We start from the raw sequence: 23,177 nt of genomic DNA on the forward strand, positions 1-23,177 counted from the left end.
TTAAATTTGTACTTCTAAAATTATAGAAAATAAATGTACATTTCTGTGAAACGTGTTCCTAAATGTTAACAAGTTTTGTTAGCATTGTGCTATTTTTCATACACTGTTTATAAATGATGTTTGAAAATGTAAGATAACTGGATTTACTAAACAAATTAGCTATTTTATTATTGGTTTTACGTAAAACATTGAAGTGCTTAGGAGCATTTTGTGTTTTCTATGTGTAAGTCCAGTTTGCAATGTGTTTCAGACATTTCAGAGGGTCAAGTATATCAAATTAATAATATTTCTTACACCCTAAGATAATTTAAGAAATATGGTGTTAAATGTTCAGGGAATTGGATCTGTCAGTTGTTTCTTTGATTTCTTGCTCCAGCACAGCCCAGCAAGGTCATCGCTGTGATCTGGACACACATACTTGGCTCAAGGCCTGACCCTCAGCTCAGGCTTTTGGTAAATGGTGTGAAAGATTTCCTTTTATGTACAGGACACAATTATCAGAAGAGCATTTGCTAATATTTCTCAAGCAGAGAATGTGCTCTACTCCTTACCCCTAAAGGAATTTTACCTGCACACCTGAGTGCTATCCATCCAAGCAGGCTGAATCCCTTCCCTTCTCCCTGGCCAACCATGTCACAGTGAACTCTTGTTCTCAGTTTCCTGGAGTTCTGATCGTCTACGCTGCTCAACAGGAGCCCTTGTGTTGTTGGTCACCCTTTCAGTATGTGCCACACATTCCCAAATATATACAATTAGTTTTCTTAGATCTCAAAGGAGTAACTAAGGAATCATTGACCAATAAATACCTGCCAGTTACTTTTCTAGAGGCTGAAAACTGCTCCTTCAATTCTACCCCAGAAATGTGTATAAAATTGTTTTTGACTTTCTTCCACTCCTCCAAACTTTTAGGCCAATCAGAGTTTTTGGCCTGAATGAGTCAAGGAAAGAAAATATGTAAGTAACAGAGACTGGAGTGGATAAGAATCTTTATGGGAAAATAATTTTTATTGTTTTTCCCCAAATGACAAGAATTGAGGGCCTTTTCTTGCTGACCTATGAATACCGCTCTGGCTGGGTGTGAGTTTCTAAGCAGTGTGGATTTAAGCAGAGGTGCTGTCTCTCATCACTGGCATCTGAGATGTTTCCTGCATCCAATCCAAGTGCAGAGACTTCTGGAAGGAGTCATGACAAAGGCCTCCTCGTTAATACTCTTCAGAAAATGGATAATTAGGGTTGCCAATAGCACTAGAATGAGAAAGAATAACACATAATGTAGATCAAAGACTATTTCAACAACAATGGAGGTTCAATGAAGCTAGAATTAGGATGAAAGTTAAACATTTTCTTTCCTGGCTGCTTGCAAAGTCTGCCTTTCTTACTTTTATAAGGATGACCTTTTAACAAATGTTTTTAGAAAATAATAAACAATTAAAATTATATTCCCATGCCTGGAACTTAACACAAAGAGACACACGAATCCCAATGTACAAATATATCGTCCTCCCTTAGCTACATCTGTCAACAAAGAAAAGAGATATCCTGTGTGTTTTCATTTGAATTTTCAGTGAAAGCAGAAACTTATTCTCCCTTGTTTAACAGGTGTAAGTTCATACTCAGCACTGATAAATATTTTAGGGTAATACAGATTGTTGATAGCAATTTCACTCCACTTATACTAATTCATTCATTTCCTATAACTAACTACCACATGCCATCTATTCCTTTTTTCAGTAATAGATACATTGACATGTATAAGATATGGTCCCATCTCCAATGAGCTTACTACATAGTGAGATCCCTATACATAATAACACCACGAAGTATAAAGTGATAGAAAAAGATTAATTGTAATGAAAATATTTAATTAATGGTAGGAATTACTGATTGCTTCCCATTTTCTCTTTCTCTTTGTACCATTTTCCTATTTTCTTCCTAATTTTCAGTATATTGATAAAAATATTACCAATCATAATAATATACCTACCCATTTCTGAGTACTAATTATGTGTTGCTGTGCTAATCCCTTTTCATAGACGATCACATTATTTCTATTATGAGTTAAAATCCTTACAGCAGAAGGAAACACTTCCTGGCTTTCCCCCATTTATAATGAATGTCCTTTCTCAGAGTCCTATAATTTAGAGCATGTAGGAATGGTAAAGATATTTTGTTGGCTAAAAATGGTCTCCAACATTGATGTTTTGTTTTCCACACTCTTTCTTTGGTTTTAATCTCTCTTCTCTTAACTGTCTTCATCCTTGCATTGAGAGCTCCATATTTCAGATAATCAAAACCACGGGTTCTTTTACAAAGGCCAGTCTTTCAGGAGGCAAGTGCAGTGTTTGGGCCATGAACAATTACAGGATGAAAAGGAAGGCAGAGATTTGGAAACTATTGAGACCTAAAATTTACAAGGTCTAGTGGTAGTGATAGAAATTTCTCGTTTGGACCAGAGGGTTGCTGGAGATGCTTTTGATTGAGCAAGTTCGAGGAATTGAGCAGGTTTTGAGGAAGACAATGACAAAAACAATTTTGGAAACATTTCATTGAGCAACATCTCTAATATCCAAAGTATATGTCTAGTACTTTGTTGTAGCAATGAGAGGCCTACATGGAAGAGATAAATTCACCAATGATGTTAGTTTTCTCTGGAAAGTTATATGGAGTGAAGAGAGGAGAGTACTGGTAAATGTCCAAGCTGACCTCGGGTCCTCTCACTCTTTTGCTGATTCAGTGAACAAAGCTTTGGGGTGAACCCAATCTGAGAGTTTCAAGTAAGCTCCTGTCTCATCCCTTCCTAAAAATGACCACTGTCTTTCTGGTACTGAGGTAAATTTTAAGACCTCTCCTACTTTCCTCATCTGAAAATTAATTGAAGCTAATATCTTTACCAAAATACTTACTAGCCAAAAGTAATATAGCGAAAATTTCTGTTTAGGCCATCTAGGACTTTCATGTCTTCTGAAGTCAACTGGAATTCAAAAACCTATCAAGAGATAGAGAAATACATTTTAAATTATTTTTAGATTATGAAATTCCCAATCACCTAAAATCCAAGAGAGTCATCAATATAAACAAAAATATGGCTAGATGCAAAAATCAATGAACGAAAATCAGTGAATTGTCTAAATACTAAAAAACACCAGTTAGAAACTAAAACTGAAAAAATTCCACTTATATTAGCAACGAATAGATATATTGCCTAGGAGTAAATTTAACAGGAAAATATTAGCTATTTGTGAATAAGGTTTTAAAATGCTATTCAAAACAAACCCATTGCTGTCGAGTTGATTCCGACTCATAGAGACCCTATAGCACAGAGTAGAACTGCTCCATAGGGTTTCCAAGGTATGGCTGGTGGATTCAAACTGCCAGCCTTTTGGTTAGCAGCCAAACTCTCAACCACTGCACCACCAGGGTCCCAAAATGTTATTAAAGAATATATAAAAAGAGTTAAATAGATTGAATAAATATTTTGTTCTTAAATAGGAATATTCGGTATTATAAAAGTATCATTTATTATAAATTAATCATTACTTTTTCACGATTAAAAAAATTACCAATATTTTTGAGACTGAAAAGAGAGCTCTAAACCAGATGAGACACTGGTTGTCCTGGGATAGGTGTACACTGGGACATTCCCAGGCAAGTTAAGACTTACGGTCCTCCTATCCTTGAGCCATATGCCAAACCCTGTGTTCTCAAAGTTGGAAATTTAATAGGATTGAAATAGGTCAATCACAAAAGGACAAATATTGTATGATCACACCATAAAGTTTAGACCCTAAAATAAACACGAACTGAGGAGCCCTCGTGGCACAGTGGTTAAAGGACTTGGCTGCTAACCAAAAGGTCAGTGGTTTGAACCCACCCAGCTGCTCTACAGGACAAAGATGTGGCAGTCTGCTTCCGTAAAGACTTCAGCCTTGGAAACCCTATGCGGCAGTTTTACTCTGTCCTATATGGTCACTATGAGTTGAAATCGACTTGACAGCAGTGAGTTCGGTGGTTCTAAAGAATGAACTATGCCAGGTGACTGGAAGGCAAATTGACTCTTTCAGATATTAGCATTGAGCTGAGATGAGGTAGAAATCACTGCTGAGATTTGGATTTGCAAGCCAGTCCTTGTACGAATTTTCACCCTAAATGCATACTGTCTGAGCAATCAAAGATTCTTAAACTTTGAAACTAATCTAGAGTGATCGTGGACTGGTGGTATGATGGTTAAACTTACGTGTCAATTTGGGTAGGCAATGATTGTCAGTGGTTTGGCAGATAATTATGGAATCATCCTCCATTTTGTGATCTGATGTGAGCAACCAACCAGTTGAAAGGAGCATTTACTTGGCGGTGTGGCCTGCATCCAATATATGTAGATGTTCTGGAAAAGCTCATTCTCTCTCTCTCTTGATTTACATCCAACTTGTCATCTTTTGAACTCTGGTTCTTAGGACATGAGCCAGAGCCTGCAATCTGAAGTGTAGATTTTGGATTCACCAGTCCCGCAGCCCTGTGAGCCAGCAACCTACCACTTGACCTATAAATTTTGGGTTTGACAGTCCCTGCTACTATGTGAGTCAAGAGAAGCCTCCAGCCAGCTGTGGATCCACAGATTTGGGACTTGCCAGCCTCCACAATTGCATGAGCTATTTCCTTGAAATAAATCTCTCTATATATATTTACATATATGCTTCATTAGTTTTGCTTCTCTAGAGAATCCACCTGAAACAGGTGGTGTCTCTAGGAGCCTTACATAACTTTTCTCTGGGTTAGAGACTCATACCTTCATCTATGGTGTCAAAGAGCACCACAAATAAAACTAAGAAGAAAATGAGGAGCTCATGGGTAAAACTAGCTAAACATGTATGGAAATAAGTCAACATAAATGAGAGCCTGTAGATATAAGAGGCAGCAAAACAAATCCACTAGGACGATTAATATTGGCATTCATAGACTATAAAATAACTGTGTTGCTATATTTAAAAAATATGCACACAAACAGAAACTATAGAATGATTAAGAAAATTATTAAATAATTATACAGAATTTTAAGACATAAAAATTTGATATTAAAAACACAGAAAACAGTTTTATTAGTATGTTGGAAGTGGCCAACAAACACATGAGAAGAAACTCATGATCATTAGCCCTTTGAGAAATGCTAATGAAAACTACAATGAGATACCATCTCACCTCTGCAAAAATGACACTGATAAAAACAGAAAACAATAAATGCTGGTGAAGATTTGGGAGGGATTTGGAACACTTGCCAGTACTGGTAAGATTGTAAAATGATACAACCATTATGGAAAACATTATGGTGCTTCCTCAAAAAGGTAGAAATAAAAATACCTTATGATTCAGTAATCCTACTCCTAAGCATATTCTCTAGAGAGCTAATAAAAGAGACACAGACAGACATAGGCACACCTGTATTCAATATAGCAATAGTCACAAAACCAAAAAGATGGAAATAGTCTAATTGCCCAATGATGGATGAATGAAGAAACAAAATGTGGTACATTCAGGAACTCTGGAGCCAAGATGTGTAGCTATAGACAGAAGCACCATGCCATTCCTCTGTAGCAAAGACCTGAAAAAAATGAATAAAACAGACACAAACATCAATCCTGGAACCCTAAGCATCCAATAAAGGGATAAAGAACTTGATCAAGCACTGAATGGAAAAAGAAACTGACAGAAAACAGAGAACAAGAAGAGCTACAGAGTGGGGGTCCCACACCAGATAACGTGCATGGATTCGCCATCTTGGACTATAGCCACCAAGGGCCATGGACTGGGAGCATGGGAAGGCAACTTCATGGAGCTCCCAACAGGAGACAGAATACCAGGTAACCAGAAATATATGCTTTCCTATTCCCCCATCCTCCTTCCCTCCATGTGGCCTCAGCCACTTTCCAATGGGCCATGGTCACTTGATCAGGGAGACACCAGCTCACTGCAGCCCAGGTCTACCCCACGCCCAACATTCAGTTCCCCCAAAGCCATATATATTTTTTGTTATTATTATTATTTTTTATTCCCTCTCCCTCCTTTCCTTCCTTTCTTTTCTCCCATGCAGCTAGTCCCGTGCACCATTCCTACCCCTTCTAGATGGGCTGTGCTGCACTGCATGGCTAGAGAGCCACTGGTATGGCCTCCCCAGTTCACTCAGTGCCATTTTTTTCTGTTTCTTCTCTCTCTCTCCCTTCCTTCCTTTCCTTTCTCCTGCCCAGCTAGCCCTGTGCACCATCCCTGCCCCTTCTCAATGGGCTGTGCTGCACTGCTCAGCTAGAGAGCCACCGGCACATGGCCTCCCTGGGTCCATACCACCCCCCACTGGCCAGCTTCCTTAACATTATTTTTTTCTTTATGTTTTGTTCTCTCTCTCTCTCCTTCCTTCTTTTCCTTTTCCTGCCCAGCTAGCCCCATGTGCCTTCGTGATCCCTGTTAGATAGGCTGTGCTGTACCACTTGGCTAGAGATTCACTGGCACATTGCCTCCCCAGGTCCATGCCATCCCCACTGGCCTGCTCCTCCAGTGTCGTATTTTTTGGTTTTTGTTTTTGTTTTTTTTGTTTCTTCTCTCTCTCTCCCTTCCTTCTTTTACTTTCTCCCACCCAGCTAGCCCTCTGCACTGCTCCCCCTTCTCGATGGGCCATGCCATACTGCTCAGCTAGAGAGCCACTGGCACAGAGCATCCTTGAGTCTGCCCCACCCCCAAAAGTCAAATTCCAGCATGTCAAAATTATATTTATTTTTTTTATTTCATTTTTTTCTTTTTGCTTCTGTTTCTCTCTGTCCTATCTCTTCTTTCTCTCACTCACTTATCTCCACATATCACATCTTCTCCCTTTCTTCCAGCCTATCTGCACCACATACCAAGCACCCTGCACATGAGGGGCACTGGCAGGGACCCCTGAACCTCAGGACCCCACCCTGCACTGCCCATTGGCCCTGCCCATTGGTCCTAGTTAATGCTACAAATGACCCATCCCTGCCTCTCCCCCTGCTGAACCTGCCTTGCTGCAATACAGCTGAGCATCTGGACCTGCCCACCTGGACAACAGGGTGAAGGTATCATGCCCACAAATGAATAAGCAACTAAACATGCCCAGTTCGCCTGCCTGGACATAACAAAATAAAACAAAAATCAGGATGAAACAAACACATCTACAACCAACAAAGGAAGAAAATAATTCTTGAATGTCCCAGAGAGAGCAGACAATATCAAAACATATTTTAAAAAACAAGACAGGATGGCTCTAGTAAGTGATCAAAATAAAACACCAGATGACCTTTTGGAGGAAGAAAAGACACTGGAAATACCTAAGAGGGAATTCAAAGTGTAATATTCAGGGCTCTCCAAGATATTAGGAAAGAGATGCAGGAAAATATGGACAAAACTAAGGAAAAAATAGACAAAATTATGGAAAATATAGACAAAATCAGGGAAAACACACAAAGCAATGGAAGAATTCAGGAAAATAATAAAAAACCAAAACGTCAAAATAAATAAACAACTAGAAATCATACAAAAACGTCAATTAGAAAACAAAAAGATAAACAAGATTTCATAAATGGACAGTACAATAGAAGGTTTAGGAGCAAATTTGAAACAATGAAAGACAGCATCAGTGGAATTGAAGACAAATTCTTGGCTACCACTTTGTTGGAGCAAAAATCAGAGAAAAGAATGAAGAAAAATGAAGAAAACGTGATAATGATGTGGGATATAATCAAGAGCAAAAATTTGTGTGATCCAAGTTCCAGAACAGGGAGAGAAAACAGAATACACAGAAAGGATCATTGAAGATTTGCTGACAGAAAACTTCCCTAATATCATGAAAGATGAAAAGCTGGCCACCCAAGAAGCTCAACAAACCCCATACAGGGTAAACCCCAAAAGAAAATTACCAAGACATAGCATAATCACACTCACCAAAATCAAAGACAAAGAAAGAATCCTGAGAGCGGCTTGAGGAAAAACAAAAAGTCACATACAAAGGAGAAAGAATAAAACTGAGCTCTGATTATTTAGCAGAAACAATGCAGGCAAGAAGGCAAAGATATGACATATATAAAACCATGAAAGAAAAAAATTGCCAATCAAGAGTAATATGTCCTGCAAAACTCTCGCTCAAATATAATGGTAAAATTAGACATTTACAGAAAAACAGAAATTAAGGGAATATGTAAAAACCAAACCAAACTTATAAGAATTATTAAAGGGAGTTCTTTGGTTAGAGAATCAACAAAATGAGACAACAACCTGAATCTAGGACACAAGGAAACATCGGCCAGATACCAACCTAGGTAATGAACTCTCAAGGATAAAACAAAACTAAAAGATTTACAACAGGGAACCAGAGATGTCAATCTGTAAATGACAACAATATTAGAACAAAATAGGGAATAAACAGTGTAGGTACACATCCTTCAAATGGAGAGGAAGTCAAGGTGATATCAAGTAATAAAATACTGGTTTAAACTTAGGAAGATAAGGGTAAATTACAAGGTAACCAGAAAGAAAGTTAACAAACCTACTCATCAAAATAAAGAAGAAAAACATAAAGTCTCAGTAAACACAAAATCTACAAAAATGAAAGAAATGAAAAAAATCCACAAACAAAAGGAATTCAGCACAGAAGAGTAAGAGCAACAAAGAAAATCTCAGCACCACACACACAAAGCATTACAAAATGACACCAATATAAAAAAAAAATGACAGCAATAAACTCACACCAATAATCACACTGAATGTAAATGACTTAAATGCACCCATAAAGAGATAGAGGGTGACAGAATAGAATTTGTCAGAAGCACTGATGTGACAGTTCTGAGCCTAGAACTGAAAAAGCTTTGCATATATCCACTCACTGTCTTGGATACTTGCCACTGTCATGGGGTGGAGCCTGGGTAGTCAGCTAAGGTTGAAAACTATGTGGAGGAGAGCTGAGGCACACCTGAAGACAGCTCAGTCAGCTCCAGGGGCAGAGCTGCCTCATCCCTGCTCTTGAGTGCAAATACAAGAGAGAGCCCAGGCTAGAACAGAACTGTTCAGCTCTAAGTGGTCAAACCAAGAGTCATGAGTGAAATAAGTGGTTTTTGTATTACCTTCTAAATTTTGTGGTGTTTTATTATGAAACTATAGCTAATAATGCAATAAATATCTCCTCCAAGTAAATAAAAAGATAAACAAACTAATAAAAATGAACAAAGGACTTGAACAGGCACTTTAAAAAGTGGAACTCAGGGTGAATAAATACATGCAAATTCAACTATACTAATATTCAGGGAACTGAAAAGTAAAATCAGAATGAGGGGTTATCACCCATTCTCCAGATTGGCAAGAAGGTGAAAGGCTAATAATGTCAAGTGCTGGCTAGAATGTGGAACAAGGAGAAATCTCCTGTGTGACTCATAGGAGTGTAAGTAGGTAAAATCAGTTTGGAAAAAGTTTGATATTATCTAATAAATGTGGACTTTCTCATATCCTATTACCGATCAGTTTCATTCCTATATCTAGGAATATATCCTATGGATACTCTGCTGTGTGTGCACCAGCACACATGTATCAGAATGTTCCTAACAGCACTATTCAAATGGCAAAAACAAACAAGCAATCTTCAAATAACACAAATGTCCCTGACAGTAGTTGAATAAATAAATTATTACATATTCATGAAATGTAATATCACACAGAAGTAAAAATGAACAAACTACAGCCAACTACAGCCAAATGAAGCAAGTTAATGATAAATGCAGTGTGATTCTACTTACATAATGTTTCAAAACCGCAGATTAAAAAGGGTATTAAGTGATATACCCTTAAGTAGGAAAACTACAAAAACAAAGGAAAAAAAGAATTACAAGAATGGATACCCCCAGTGGAGGGAGATATGATCAGTGAGCTTCAGACAGGCGTTATGTGCTATATCAAAACCATAATGATCCTCAGGTGTTCGGTTTATTGTTATAACTATGGATATCATTTTATACACTCTTCTGTTTGTGATACAGTTCACATTTTAGAAAGTTGTGGCAAGCAAGCTGACTCAATTTACACAATTCTCACACTGACAGCACGTACTTGACTTTGAAAGTGTGTATCTTCTCAGATCAAAGTTAAAACTTGTGTCTCTGAAATCAGCATTTAAAAGTAATAGTATGCCAGTCTGTGTGGTTTGCAGTAATTTTTAAAGAGCATATATACTATTATATGCAGGGAATGTCTGGGAAGTTGTACAGGAAAAGACCAACAGAAGCTGGTATGGAGAGGAAGATTGGGTGACTGGGGACAGAGGAACAGATTGGGAGGAGACTTACTTTTCCCTCTTTTATCTTTTATGCCATATTAAGTTTAAAAAATTCTATAAACCAGATAATAACATTTTTGGTTGCTTCAGGAATGGAATCTCTTTCTCCAGGCACTCAGGGAGGAAGAAATTGTCATCAGGACCTTGGTCTTCACAATTCAAAGACCCTGTAGGTTAGATGGGGATCATCCATTGTGTCTGGTGAGGTGGAGACATATGGGGAGAGAGTGACTCAGAGCCTTCAACTAGTTCCTGGCAAAAGAATCCTAGAGTATTGGAGACTGAAAAATCACCTAATCCAATTACTTCTTTTTAGAAATGAAGAAAATGACATGACTCATGCACAGTGTTACAGAGTAAATTGCAGGGAAGGCTAGAGTACAAATCTCTGATTTCTGTCCGATCCTTTTTCATGTAGCCATGCAGCCTCTGCTGTTGTTGTACACGAAGGAAAAAAAACCCTAGTGAATGCACATAAATCATAAGTGCACAGGAAATGCCAGGGAAAACAACAGGGCCCTAACTTGTCTTGAATCTTACAAAGAACACCTGTGAAGGGTTCAACTTAGGCGCCATGACACCACAGCCCTGCTCATCACCTGCATGTTCTCTTTGATCCTCTTCTCATTGTAACTCTTGGCCAGGACCACGATCCCACTCTGTAGCTGGCAGCGAAGAGCAATCAGGGCTGGGGTTCGACCGTGCTTTTTGGCCAGGGCACAAAGAACTGGATCATCCAAGAGAACGGGGGAGCTCTGATCCACCCTGGAAGGGAATGCAGAAATGTTGACACATGAAGCTGAGTTTTCACTTTGTCAGGAGGCTTCTAAAAGTGACTAAGGTGGTCCCCTCTAGACCAGTTGTTCTCCAGTTGTGGTCCCTGGACCAGCAACATCTTCATCACCTGGGAACTCATTAGAAAAGCCAAGTTGAGGGCTTCACCCAGATGTATTCAATAGAGCTGATAGCGACCCAGTATTCTGTGTTTTAAAAAGCCTTCCAGGTCATTTTGATGTTCTCTCGAGTTTTGAAGAAGGAGCCCTGGTGGCACAGTGGTTAAAGCGCTCCACTGCTAAGGAGAAGGCTGGCGATTCTAAGCCACTCTTTGGGAGAAAGATGTGGCAGTCTACTTCCCTACTTTCCTAAAGATTTACAGCCTTGGAAACCCTATGGGGGTAGCTGTACTCTGTCCTGGAGGGTTGCTTTGAGTTGGAATCAACTGGATGGCAATGGATTTAGTTTGAAAACAATGGTTCTAGGTCATTGGATTTCCTCTTTTACTTCTCAGCGACCGTTTTTCTTCTCTAGGTATAGCCCCAGAGGAAGAGGCATGAGAGTGGGAAGAGTAATGCAAAGTCTTGGATAATTTTTATTTTTATTTAATTTTTCTAAGATATTGGTGAAAATTGAGTAGGCCCCACATGAGAACTATTTATTCTCATCCTTAATTATAGCGTGTAATATTTGTACAGAAGTTTACAAAATGTTTTCAGATGGTAATTTCTTTTTATCCTTATAGACCTGGGAGTTACTTATTATTTTCCTGATTTTAGATGTAACTGACGCTTATGGAAGATATTACTTGAAATGTGTTAATCAGTTAAAAACTGTCAAAATCATGACTTGAGCTTATGTCTTTTGTCTCTGTTTTTAAATTATGTATAGATTTTAATGTAGCCTTTTATCATTGATGTGGAACTGAAAGTAGAGTCCCATATGCCCAGCCCAGTGAATATGGCCAAATGCCTGGGTCTCACAGAACATAGTTCAAGTTAATCAGCAACCTAGCCCTTAGAGGTAATGAACTAGTTTGGTCCTTCAGATTTAACTGTAAACTAATATCATGAGTCCTAGCTCACATTCCAGTTTTTCACTGAAAAACTGCAACATTTATCTTTTAAAGCAAACTGACATTTCAGAGGAGAAAGCATCTCAAATGACATTTTAATAAACCTCTGAGAAACCGGCTGAAACCGCCTGAACTTCTGGAACTCTCTTTATTCCTCTCTGACTGTATTAACCCCAGTGCTGCCACATTTCTTTGGAACATGAAGTTTAGGCTGCATGTTCCCCTATCTGCAAATGCTTGATTGAAGAATAAATCTTTAGTATTGTTTTTAATTTTGGTTCCATTCTTGGAAATTCTTTTACTTTAATTATTTATTCTGCAGTTTCTCTCCCTCCTTTTACCCAGGCAGTTGAGAATTAACACCAGGAAATAGGATATGGTATAAATAAAAATTTTTTTCAATAATGGTATCTTAGGCTGGGTTCTCTAGAGAAGCAAAACCAGTAAAGTGTTATAAATATTTATATATAGAGAGATTATATCAAGGAAACAGCTCAAGCGATTGTAGAGGCTAGGACGTCCCAAGTCCATGGGTCAGGGTAGAGGCCTCTCCCAAGTCACACAGCTGCAGAAGCTGGCAAGCCCAAGACTGAAAGGTCGGAAAGCAGGGCTCCCACTCACAGGCTGTGCAGATCGACAAATCCCAGGTTCGGCAGATAAGCTGACAGCTCAAGTCCCAAGAACAGGAGATGAGACAACAGGAAACAGCCTCAAGATCCAGAGAGAGCAAAAAGCCAGAATGTCTGCTTATATACAGATGCGGGCCACACCCCCAAGGAGACTCCCTTTCATCTGATTGGCTACTCACAGCATATTCAATCATGGGAGTGATTACATTAAAACGCGGAGAATCATGGCCCAGCCAAGCTGACACACAATCTTAACCATCACAAATGGTGTTTTCGATAAACTCCCTGTTGTCCTCATTACCATCTTTTATCTCGGGAAAATCCCAGAGCACTATAGGCAACCAGAACAATGTCTTTCAACTTGCAGAAATCCAGCAGTTTGCTCTAGTTGAGGTAAGGGTGACATTCTACCGGTAGAATACCAAGACAGAAATGTGTCAGATTATATGAAAACGTGACATTAAAATGTAAGGGAAAGGATAAAAGTCAAAGAAGCTGCATAAAGGCTCTGTAAAGTTGTATTTGAACTAGAAATACCAACATGAACTAATGACTGAAGAAATAATTTTTCTATCTTTGTTCACTGAAAGAGTCAAAAACAATGATCTTCCATAGAAGATGGAAGTTCTTGGCTACTAATACCATTTCCTACCACAAGGAGGGAAGGGTGATTCTGGATCTGGGAGAGGGAAAGAACTTTTTAGCTTTGGACATCAACTCGTGACAGAAAGCATGAAAGTACTCAGAGACTTATGAGTGCGTGTTCAAAGGACAAAGGAAACAGTTTGGTGGGTAGATTTGCGTATCAAAAGGAATAAAGAATAAAAGAATTTCTAACACATTAAATAATTAAAAATCTCTAAATCCATATGAATGAGCGGCAGACAGGTAGAGAAAGAGAGAAAAAGAGCTGGAGTGAGAGTGAGAGGAAGAGAGAGAGAGAGAGAGAACAATTTGTCCCTATGGAAGATGATTACTGTAGTAATTGCTTTCTCTGAATATTGAAAAATTAAAGGGTAAGAATTACATATTTATTCTGTCTTATAAGAAATAATTATAGTTTATCCTGAGTTGATAGAAAATATTATTGTTTTATAGAAAAATATCAGGTAAGAAAAGTACAAAGAATGAAAAAAATAGAAAATCATTATTGACAAATCTAATCAAAATAACTGATTAGGCAAAAATCATCAATGGATACTACTCCATTAAGTGTAAATTTGTTGGGGAACATGATTTTCTTTGATGCCAAATTGTCAACCAACATATTATCAGCTAATTGCAAAAGGGAAAACATATGATGACAAAGAAGAGATCTGGCTACCACCTGCTTAACCTAGTACTGAAATCTAACATCACTAATGATGGGACCATCTGTCAATATGCGCTTCCTAGTGGGATGCAATTTGGAGGACACAACAACCTTATGAAATTTTCTTGCCAAAAATGTATAACTTGAATCTAATTAAGTCTTCAGATCTAACTTCTAGTTAACAGAAACTGGGACGGAAGAAACAAGTTATCTAATATCACAAGGCAATAATCTGGTAAATCCAGGATATTTGATAATAACCCATTTGGATATTATGGGACACAAAAGAGTTGAGAGACTGTTGCAGAATAAAAGAGCATGAGAAATATAAAAAAAAGTAATAAGTGAGCCAAATTGTATCCTGATTAAAACAAACGATGTCTAAAAAATTTTTGGGAAAATCTGAACATGGACTGGATGTTAAATGACATTAGAAAGTTATCATCAATTTGCTTAGAAATAGTAACGAAAGGTAAGTGCCTGAGAGAATATTTTCATCCTTATGAGATGTATGCTGAGGTATTGTTATGGATTGAATTGTGTCCCCCCAAAATATGTGTTGAAAACCTAAAGGTTGTACTTATAAATATGATCTTGTTTAGAAATAGTGGTTTCTATTTGTTATGTTAATGAGGCTGTCACAGTATAGGGTGGATTCTAAGCATAGTCATTTCTGAATTATAAAAAGTCAAAACAGGCACAGACACACAAAGGAGGAAGACGAAGGCAGATAACAGAGACCAAGGCATCTGCAGGGCCAGGAACATCAAGAATTACAGCAGCTACTAGAAGTTGAAATAGATAATGACCTCCCCCTAGAGGCATGACCTGAATTTCAACTTCTAGTCTCCTGAACTGTGAGAAGATAAATTTCTGTTCTTTATGGCTACCCACTTGCGGTATTTCTGTTACAGCAGCACTAGGCAACCAAGACAAGTATGCAGGCGGCAAATATCATATGTACAACTTCCTTTGAAAATGTTTGGAAAAACAGATAGATTTAGGCAACAAACTTAACGGTAGAAATCAAGGAGAACAAGAACAAGATTTAGTCATTTCCTAGCTCTACCCCATCATATTGCTAAATGTTCCTGCCTTATCATCAATATAAACTAGTATCTTCATCCATTTAACCTGGAGGACTTTAATAGTTTCGGGTTATCGTTCGTGTGTGTGTGCTTTATAGGTCAAGAACCTCTGAAAATAGACATACCAAGAAAAAGCATTCAGGCATCCAAACCACACATATCTTTTATACCTATTTGATCCCATCAACGCCCTTCTAGACAGAGGTTCTACTCTCTAGAATCTTCTAGTTCAAAAAGGTGAGATGAATAGGAGGAGAGGATATCAGACATAATAACAGAAAAAAAGATGTGAAGAACAGAGAGCAGAAGCAGCCCTGGTGGGTAGAGGAGGCTCACCTGGTTGCAGTCAGGCTTGTACTTGAGCCCTGGCTTGTTCAGGATCATCTCTAGCTGTCTGCGGTTAAAGTTGGACATGCCAATGAACTTGGCCAACCCTGCGTCCTTACACTTCTCCAAGGCCTGGGGAGGAAGGGGTTGTGAGGAACAATTTGTGTGATTTGGGCATAGAACAAATGAGAGATAGAGCCATTAAAAGAAACAACTGTCTAGAAATGACCAAGAAACTGACTGGCATTGATTGTCATGAAGAGCAAAAGTAATACAGAAGAAATTAGAAGAAGATGGTGACAACAAAAATGGAATTAGTATTCCATACATAGGAAAACATGAGACAGTATGGCACACTATTTCCAGTTTTCACTTCTCTTTCTCTGTGTCACATTCCAGTAAGGCACTGTTGCACACTAATCTATCAAAACACCCCTAGTCAGGGTCATGAATTTCTAAAAGAAGTAAGCATATCCCCTTTGACTCAGGAGTAGCCTTGGACACAACTGATAAATTTTTCCTTTGAGACACTTTTTTCACGTGGCTTTTAAACACTGATCTCTCTTGAGTCTCCTCGTACTTCCCAGGCTGCTCCCCTTGCTAGAGTCTCATCATCTCCCTGGCCTCTAATATTGAAGGGTTCCAGGCCTGTCTTCAGACCTCATTGCTTCTTTATCTCATCTCACTTCCAAATGATCCATTTATATTCATGATTTTAAATACTATCTACATGGGTAAGTCTCACAAATTGATATCTCTGTCCTTGACCTACCCCAATCTCTATATATCAACAGACTCCCAGATTCAACTGCTTACTCATCATCTCTATAGATGACTGATTAGGCATCACAAAGTGAGCATGTCAAAAAGTGAGCTTCTGGTCTCCCTCCCAACCTGTTTCTCCTGCAGTCTTTGTTTCATTCAAAGCTAATACCACCAGCACTTTGTTCAGGACAAGGACCTCAGACTCAAACTAGTGCTCTTTATCTCACACACCTCCTTCAATCCATCAAAGCACCATGTCATCTCTTCTCCCAGAATAGATCTAGAATAGATCTTACAACCTTCACATTTTTATCCCATCATTTCTCATCTGGATTATTTTATGAACTTCCTATCTGGCTTTTCCGATTCCACTCTTAACCCCTCCAGTTTATCATCCACACAGCATTTGGATACATGCTATCCATTAGAGCTTCCTGTGATGATATAAATAGTGCAAGTCTACACCATACAGAAGTACAGCCAGAACGCTCCTTAGAAGTGACGATGGTGAGACTTTGTCTCACGTACTTTAGAGCTAAGTTATCGGGAGGCACCAGTCCCTGGAGAAGAAAATCATGCTTGGTAAAGTAAAGGGTCAGCGAAAAAGAGAAAAACCTTTGACAAGATGGATTGACGCAGTGGCTGCAACAATGGGCTCAAACAAAGCAAAAATTGTGAGGGTGGCACAGGACCAGGCAGTGTTTTGTTCTGTGGTACATAAGGTCGCTATGACTGGGAACCAACTCTAGAGCACCTAACAGCACACTGTACAATAGGGTACAAACTAGCCCCATGTTGCTATTGAGCTATTGAAATATGTGACTGAGGAACTGAATTTTAAATATTATTGATTTTTAATTAATTTAAATGTAAATACTCATATGTGGCAAGCATTTCACGTATTAGTGCAAATATAGAGTGATCCCTTTATAAAGTATATCAGGTAAAACTCCTCTAATGGCTATCAAGCTCACAGTGAGTCAAAGCCATTGTCATTCTAATAAGGTCTGCCATTATCTGACCTCCATTTGCCCTATGAGCTCATCCCTTCCCACTCTCTCCTCTTCCAGCTTCATGAGAGACCTTGGTGTGCCTTGGACACAAAAGCGCTCTACGTCATGAAGGGCTTTTCACTTGCTGTCCTCTCTGCCCAGATACTCTTCCCCTAGAAATCACAGGCTCACATCTTACTATAGACCTCTGTTCAATTGTCCTCATATCAATCAAACTCCCTGAGAAATCTTTATTACATAAATACCCACACCCATCCACTTCCCCCACAACACTCCCCACCCCTCTAACCATAACAGCTTTACTTGTTTCCACAGGCTTATCAGCATCTGACAAATTATACAGTTACCTTTTTACTTTTTTATCTTTTTGTGGTTACCTTTTTTTCATCTCCTCTCAGTTAGATACATGATCTATGAGGGCAGGAACTTTTGCTTCACTATGTCCCCACCCCCCCATAATAGTTTCTTAATAAATTGTCTATTAATAGATGAATATCACAATCTTAAGTCTATATAAAGTAAATAAAATATAGCAGGGTTGTCAGAATGTCTTCAGCTAGATTCCAGAAGGAAGTAGGGTGAGAAATGGTAAAACATAAATTAATTTATCACACAACACAACAAATTGCAAGTCAGGCACCAGGCAGGGACTCAGCAATGAGGAAACTTATGGGGAAGATCTCTTATTTCCTGCCATGACAGGTGAAGAGAGTCATTTGTCAGATGCAGAGCATGGGGCACTAGAGGGAGAGTAAGGTAATGGAAGTTAGTGAGTTAGCATCACATGTTGTTCTGGTTGATTAAGCTTATTAACAAAAGTCTGCCCCAGAGGTGGTGCTGCTACCTAGTTTACGGTAATAGATATTCCAGGATTCATATTTATTAAACAAAACAAGATATTTTAGAAAAATTTAATTTCAGGCCCTCTAAGCCTATGAAAAATGCCATGAAAGTTACACATACCGTACTCTCATTTCCAGGGGAGTTTTAGGGTAGAGATAGGACTGTACTCGATGTTCCAAATATCTACTTCTTTCTGAAATTTGGTCCCATCAGTCTTAGGAACACATGGTTAGTAAAAATGGTGATATAAATACACTTTAAATTTGTCATTCAGTTTTCTGTATCCTACTAGACAAGATAGAAAATTTTTCTCTTTTCACTCTCCAAGAGTAGCTTTACTGGCTTACTGGGCCAAATAACCTTAGGATTGGGTCAGCTTCCTTTCAGAAGGAAGGTCACACTCCGGTATGACCAGGAAAATGCTATTTAAGGAATAAGTAGAATTCTAGAGGTCCAAGAGAACTTTGAGATCATTTGTCCAATTCCTAATGGTAAAGAGGAGAAAAGTGAGGTTGAGGACCGCATATGTACTTTCTTAAGTTCACACAGGTGCAAGATGTGAACCAGGCCCACCCTTTCCTGGCTGCCTCATCTTTGCTGTCTCCTCCAAGCACTCACCTCCCACGTGGCACAGAGATCACTGTGTCGAATATTATTTTTCCATGTTCATCTCTTGGTATCGTCTCCTCTCCCGGCTAGAATAGAAGCAGTCATTAGAGTGATGTAACAAAATACTGTCTCCACTCTAAGCTATGCTGTGATGTACATCTAGGGCTGGGACACTAAGCCTCCATGAGGTAGGTGGAACAACTCTCCAGATGCTAATATTTGCAAAGTGTTTTGTGTAGAGCATTGCTAGGAATGTCTTTTAAGAGGCAGCCTCTCTATAATCCCTTACATCTACTTTATGTTTTAATAAATGTCACTCTTCTATGTATTAATGGGGATTCATATTTGACTTATGTTACCTTTGTCTGCTCAGTATAGTTTGTTTTTTATCAAATGCTTCTCTTTCACCTGGAAAGGCATTAAGTCACATGTCCTTAATTTTCATAACAATGGTTTGCAGTACAAACTCAGACTCAGCTATAACTGTACAATCAGAGTTCCTTATCCCACTAAACACATGATGGTCTACGGGTAGGCACATGAACCAAACAGGGTCAATCTAGAACCACAAATTATTATTTTGGATCCTTTCCCAGTGTAATAATCCATATGCCCTCCTAAGAAAAACTTAATTCAGGCAACTCATGCAAAATGATGTTCATACTGACAGTGGAAGTGAAATAAGTTTAATTATGCAAATTTCTAACCTTCAGAGCCGTTGGGAAGTGAATAATGTAGACAGAGATCAACATAGTCCAGCTGAAGTTTTTTCAGTGACTTTTCCAAGGCTGGCCGAACCAACTCTGGTCGAAGGAATGTCATCCAAAGCTGCAGAGATTAAGAAGGAAGTTGTGTTTGATTAATACTTTAGGCAATTTAATGAAAAATACAGAAACAGATAATATAAGGATTGTGACTTGTTAAGCAAATTTAAAGCTATAATTTGTTTGCCAGCATCACTGGTGCTGAGCTAAACTTGGGTCATTGATGTAGACATAACAAATGTGAACCTGGGCTGTAATCAGTAGGAATAGACGTAATATTCAGGTTTTTTTCAGATTCTTAGTCATTTATTATGATACTTTAAAATATGTGGGTTTCATTTTGAAACATAATAGAGAAAAACGATCAAAATATCTTAAAGAGGTAGAAACCCTGGCCTATTAAAACAGCTTAAAGGAATGAGATGGCAAATACAGTAGAGGACACCTAAAAATAGCTGCACTGGGATGGTCCCATTACCGATAATAGACAAATGGGTGGTCTCCACCCACTTGCAAGGACTTTAATGCTCACCTCCTAGAGAGTTACTGTCTTGTTTCCCCTAATATTTAGATATTTTTCTACTGGTAGAAACTAGGTGACCAGAGAGGTAAAAATTCCCTTTCTTCTTGGGTTCCCTTTTATGTGACCTACTCACATAAACATTATTATCAGTTTGAATATATTGTCAGTACATCTACTAAACAATAGAAGGAAATAACTCGAGAGATAACAATCATTATCAAGAAAACTGTTATGTCCATCATCTGAATTATGTTTAAAAGAGTATAGAAAGCAATTTCACAAATTTTGTCTAATTTTATCCTCAAATTAACCCTATGAGAGAAGAATTAGTATCTCTTTCATGTAATTAACTGAATGAAAAAATATTTTGAACTTGTTAGTATCTGCCGGACACAATTCAAGAACGTTCTCTATATCTTGTTTCATACACAAATCACTCTCTTCTACTGTTATATGTATTGACAGAGGTGAGCCTTGAGATTCAGAATGTTAAGAAATTGTACACTGTCACATTGATAGTAAGAAATGGTATAATTGATCACGGATCTGTGTGATTCTATCATCCATGCAAAATCACAGTGCTTTAGGCTGAGGCTCAGAAAATAAAACACTTCAAAATCATAAAAATTGAGGATAGCAATGATTAGAAAGTCATCATCTTTCTCCTCTTTTGGTACTAGTTTTAGTACATAAATACGTGTGAATAAAAAGTTTACTAATAAGTATAATTCAGCAAACCACTCAACCAACCATATAACCAATCTCCATACATCATCATTTCTTAAATATGCACACACACAAGATATACATATCATCTTTGAAGTGTAGAATATGTCTTCTCTCTTCACAATACCGTCAGCAATCTTGCGTCGGATGGCTTGTCCAACTTTGTCTTCATTTTCATACACATAAGCTGAATCAATATGACGAAACCCAGCGTCAATAGCTAATTTGGTTGCCTCCTCAGCTTTACTCTTAGGCACCTAAGGAAAAACAAAAGACAGTATTCAGGTATCTGCTTAATTGAGAGGTAGCTGGTGCCACAAGCACTGACCTTCACCAGAATGAACCGTTCCCTCATGTCTTGTGTTAGTTCTGCATGAAAGGTTCCCACCGGTTTGCTTAGAACTTTTCTGTTTTTAGAAATGAAGGTGGGCATCCCAGGAATTCCTTCAGTTCAAGGAAACGGGGGTAGTTTTTCACTGGTATTGGAAGTCTCAAGGCCACACCTAAGTCAGGGATTGGCTAAATAACTTACAGCGTATGGTTGTTTTCATGGATATGATTTACTGGAGTGAGGTGACACAAGGCAAAATCAGCAAAGGGACAAGGTGTATGGGGGGAAGTACAGAGGAAAACATGCATGAGTTTCCAAGATTTTGTAGTGGAGTCATACAGAATACACTTGATTCCTCCAGGATGGAATTTTGACAACATGTGGGGAATGTTGTCTGATGGGAAGCTCGTTAGAGACTCAGTGCCCAAGCTTTTTAAAGGGGGCTGGTCACAAAGTCACTCGCTGCATACCACATACGAAATTGTCAGACTCCCAGAAAGAAAGCCACTATTCATCCTAAGCCTCACCATTTGTGCAAGTACTTTAGACACACACACCCTTATCAAGGAGAGAATGATGGGATGCCTCCTGAGATCTGATTTCTGGACACCAGTCAGGGCCAACCTCGAAAGCAAAACTTTCATAGTAGTCTACTATTCATTCTTTTGTACACAGCTATTCTATTTGTATAAAAGAGCTAAATAGTAGTGTAAAATGTGTAGTATGGAATGTAGATTCATACATAAGAGATTACCTGTAGACTTAAGGGATAAAGTAGGTGTCTGCCCTGAAAGCCAAGGCCAATTAAATTAGGGAAGATGTGATAATAGTGCAATTTAAAATTACAATTTGTCTACTGTAAATCGGACACTGATTTTACAGTGCATTTGATAAAGCACAAAAAGAAAAATAAAACAAAATGTTTTTCATGTTGTTTTAAGTATTTCAGAAGCTTTGTTTCTCAACCTAATCATCAGGAACTAGATACTCAGTCCTTACTGCCCTCTGATGGCCCTTAGCATGCTCTTTCCTTAGGTGTACCAGCACGAGGATGTTACCAAGTCTGACGCCTCAGGGCTATCCTTGAACCTTGCCTCTCCCTCATCCTCCTTTGCACTACTAAGTAGACAATATCAGTCACTTGTCCTTCACAATGTCTCTTGGATATTTCCTTCCATACTTGCAAATGAGAAAAGTGAGATGCAAAAGTTCAGTCACTGTCCCTTGTCACACAGCTAAGCGGTCTGAAAGACACATTTGGAATACAGATTATCTGGCTTCCAATCTAGTGACCTGTCCACTTTACTCCTTCTCTTGTGAGGGGATCAACTCTACCTATTTGCTTCAAATCTAAGGTACGTTAACAAGGAGCAAGAACTGAAGACTAGGTCTTTTAAGACTGTAGTATTTCCCCTATAAAGGTGTCATATTTCGTTACAGGATGAATTTCCCAGCAGTGAGAGACACATGAGGGAAACCTGGCTCAGTCCAGGTGCGCCATTTATTGCCTGGCACTCAGCAGTAAAACTGCAATTCTTCCCCACAATTCCTCAGGCACTTCACTTCCAGGACTCTTTCCCTCGAAGATTGCTGTGCATCATGTCTCCTTCGTAGGAGGGAAGATTTTTTGAATAATGTAACTATACAGAGAAACCCCTCCCATTGCAATCAGTCTCAGCGCAATGCAGCTGGCAGGCTGCGCGCTTGGCTACTAGGTTCATCTCTTCTGACAAGCCTTAGTGTCGATGGAAATAGGAGGAAAAACCAATGCCTAGAATATTCTGTAGATGGCCACACATCAGATCCAGAAGCACCGAGTGAAGCCTGTCTACCTTCTCACTTTATCCATGGAGTCTCTGCTAGCCTGGTGAAACTGAGACCCTTGTGAATCCGCCTGAGTCAACCAGGAACCGGGGTTGTTACAACTCAGGTCAGCTCCCACTTATCCTCAGGCTGTTTTCATTTGAATCTTCAACTCCGAGACCCCTATCCTCACCTCTATTGATGCATAGTTGCCAAATCCCAGGACAGGAATGAAGTGGCCATCATTTAGTTTCACACAATGACGTTTGAGATCCAT

General features: G+C 38.8%; 1 pseudogene; it reads right to left on the reverse strand.

The window, feature by feature from the left end:
• Positions 1 to 857: 857 nt before the first annotated feature.
• Positions 858 to 23,177, reverse strand: LOC101342514 (aldo-keto reductase family 1 member C1 homolog; annotated as a pseudogene).

This window comes from Trichechus manatus, unplaced genomic scaffold (genome assembly GCF_000243295.1).
Source record: "Trichechus manatus latirostris isolate Lorelei unplaced genomic scaffold, TriManLat1.0 scaffold00081, whole genome shotgun sequence".
In the NCBI taxonomy this organism is placed as follows: Eukaryota; Metazoa; Chordata; class Mammalia; order Sirenia; family Trichechidae; genus Trichechus; species Trichechus manatus.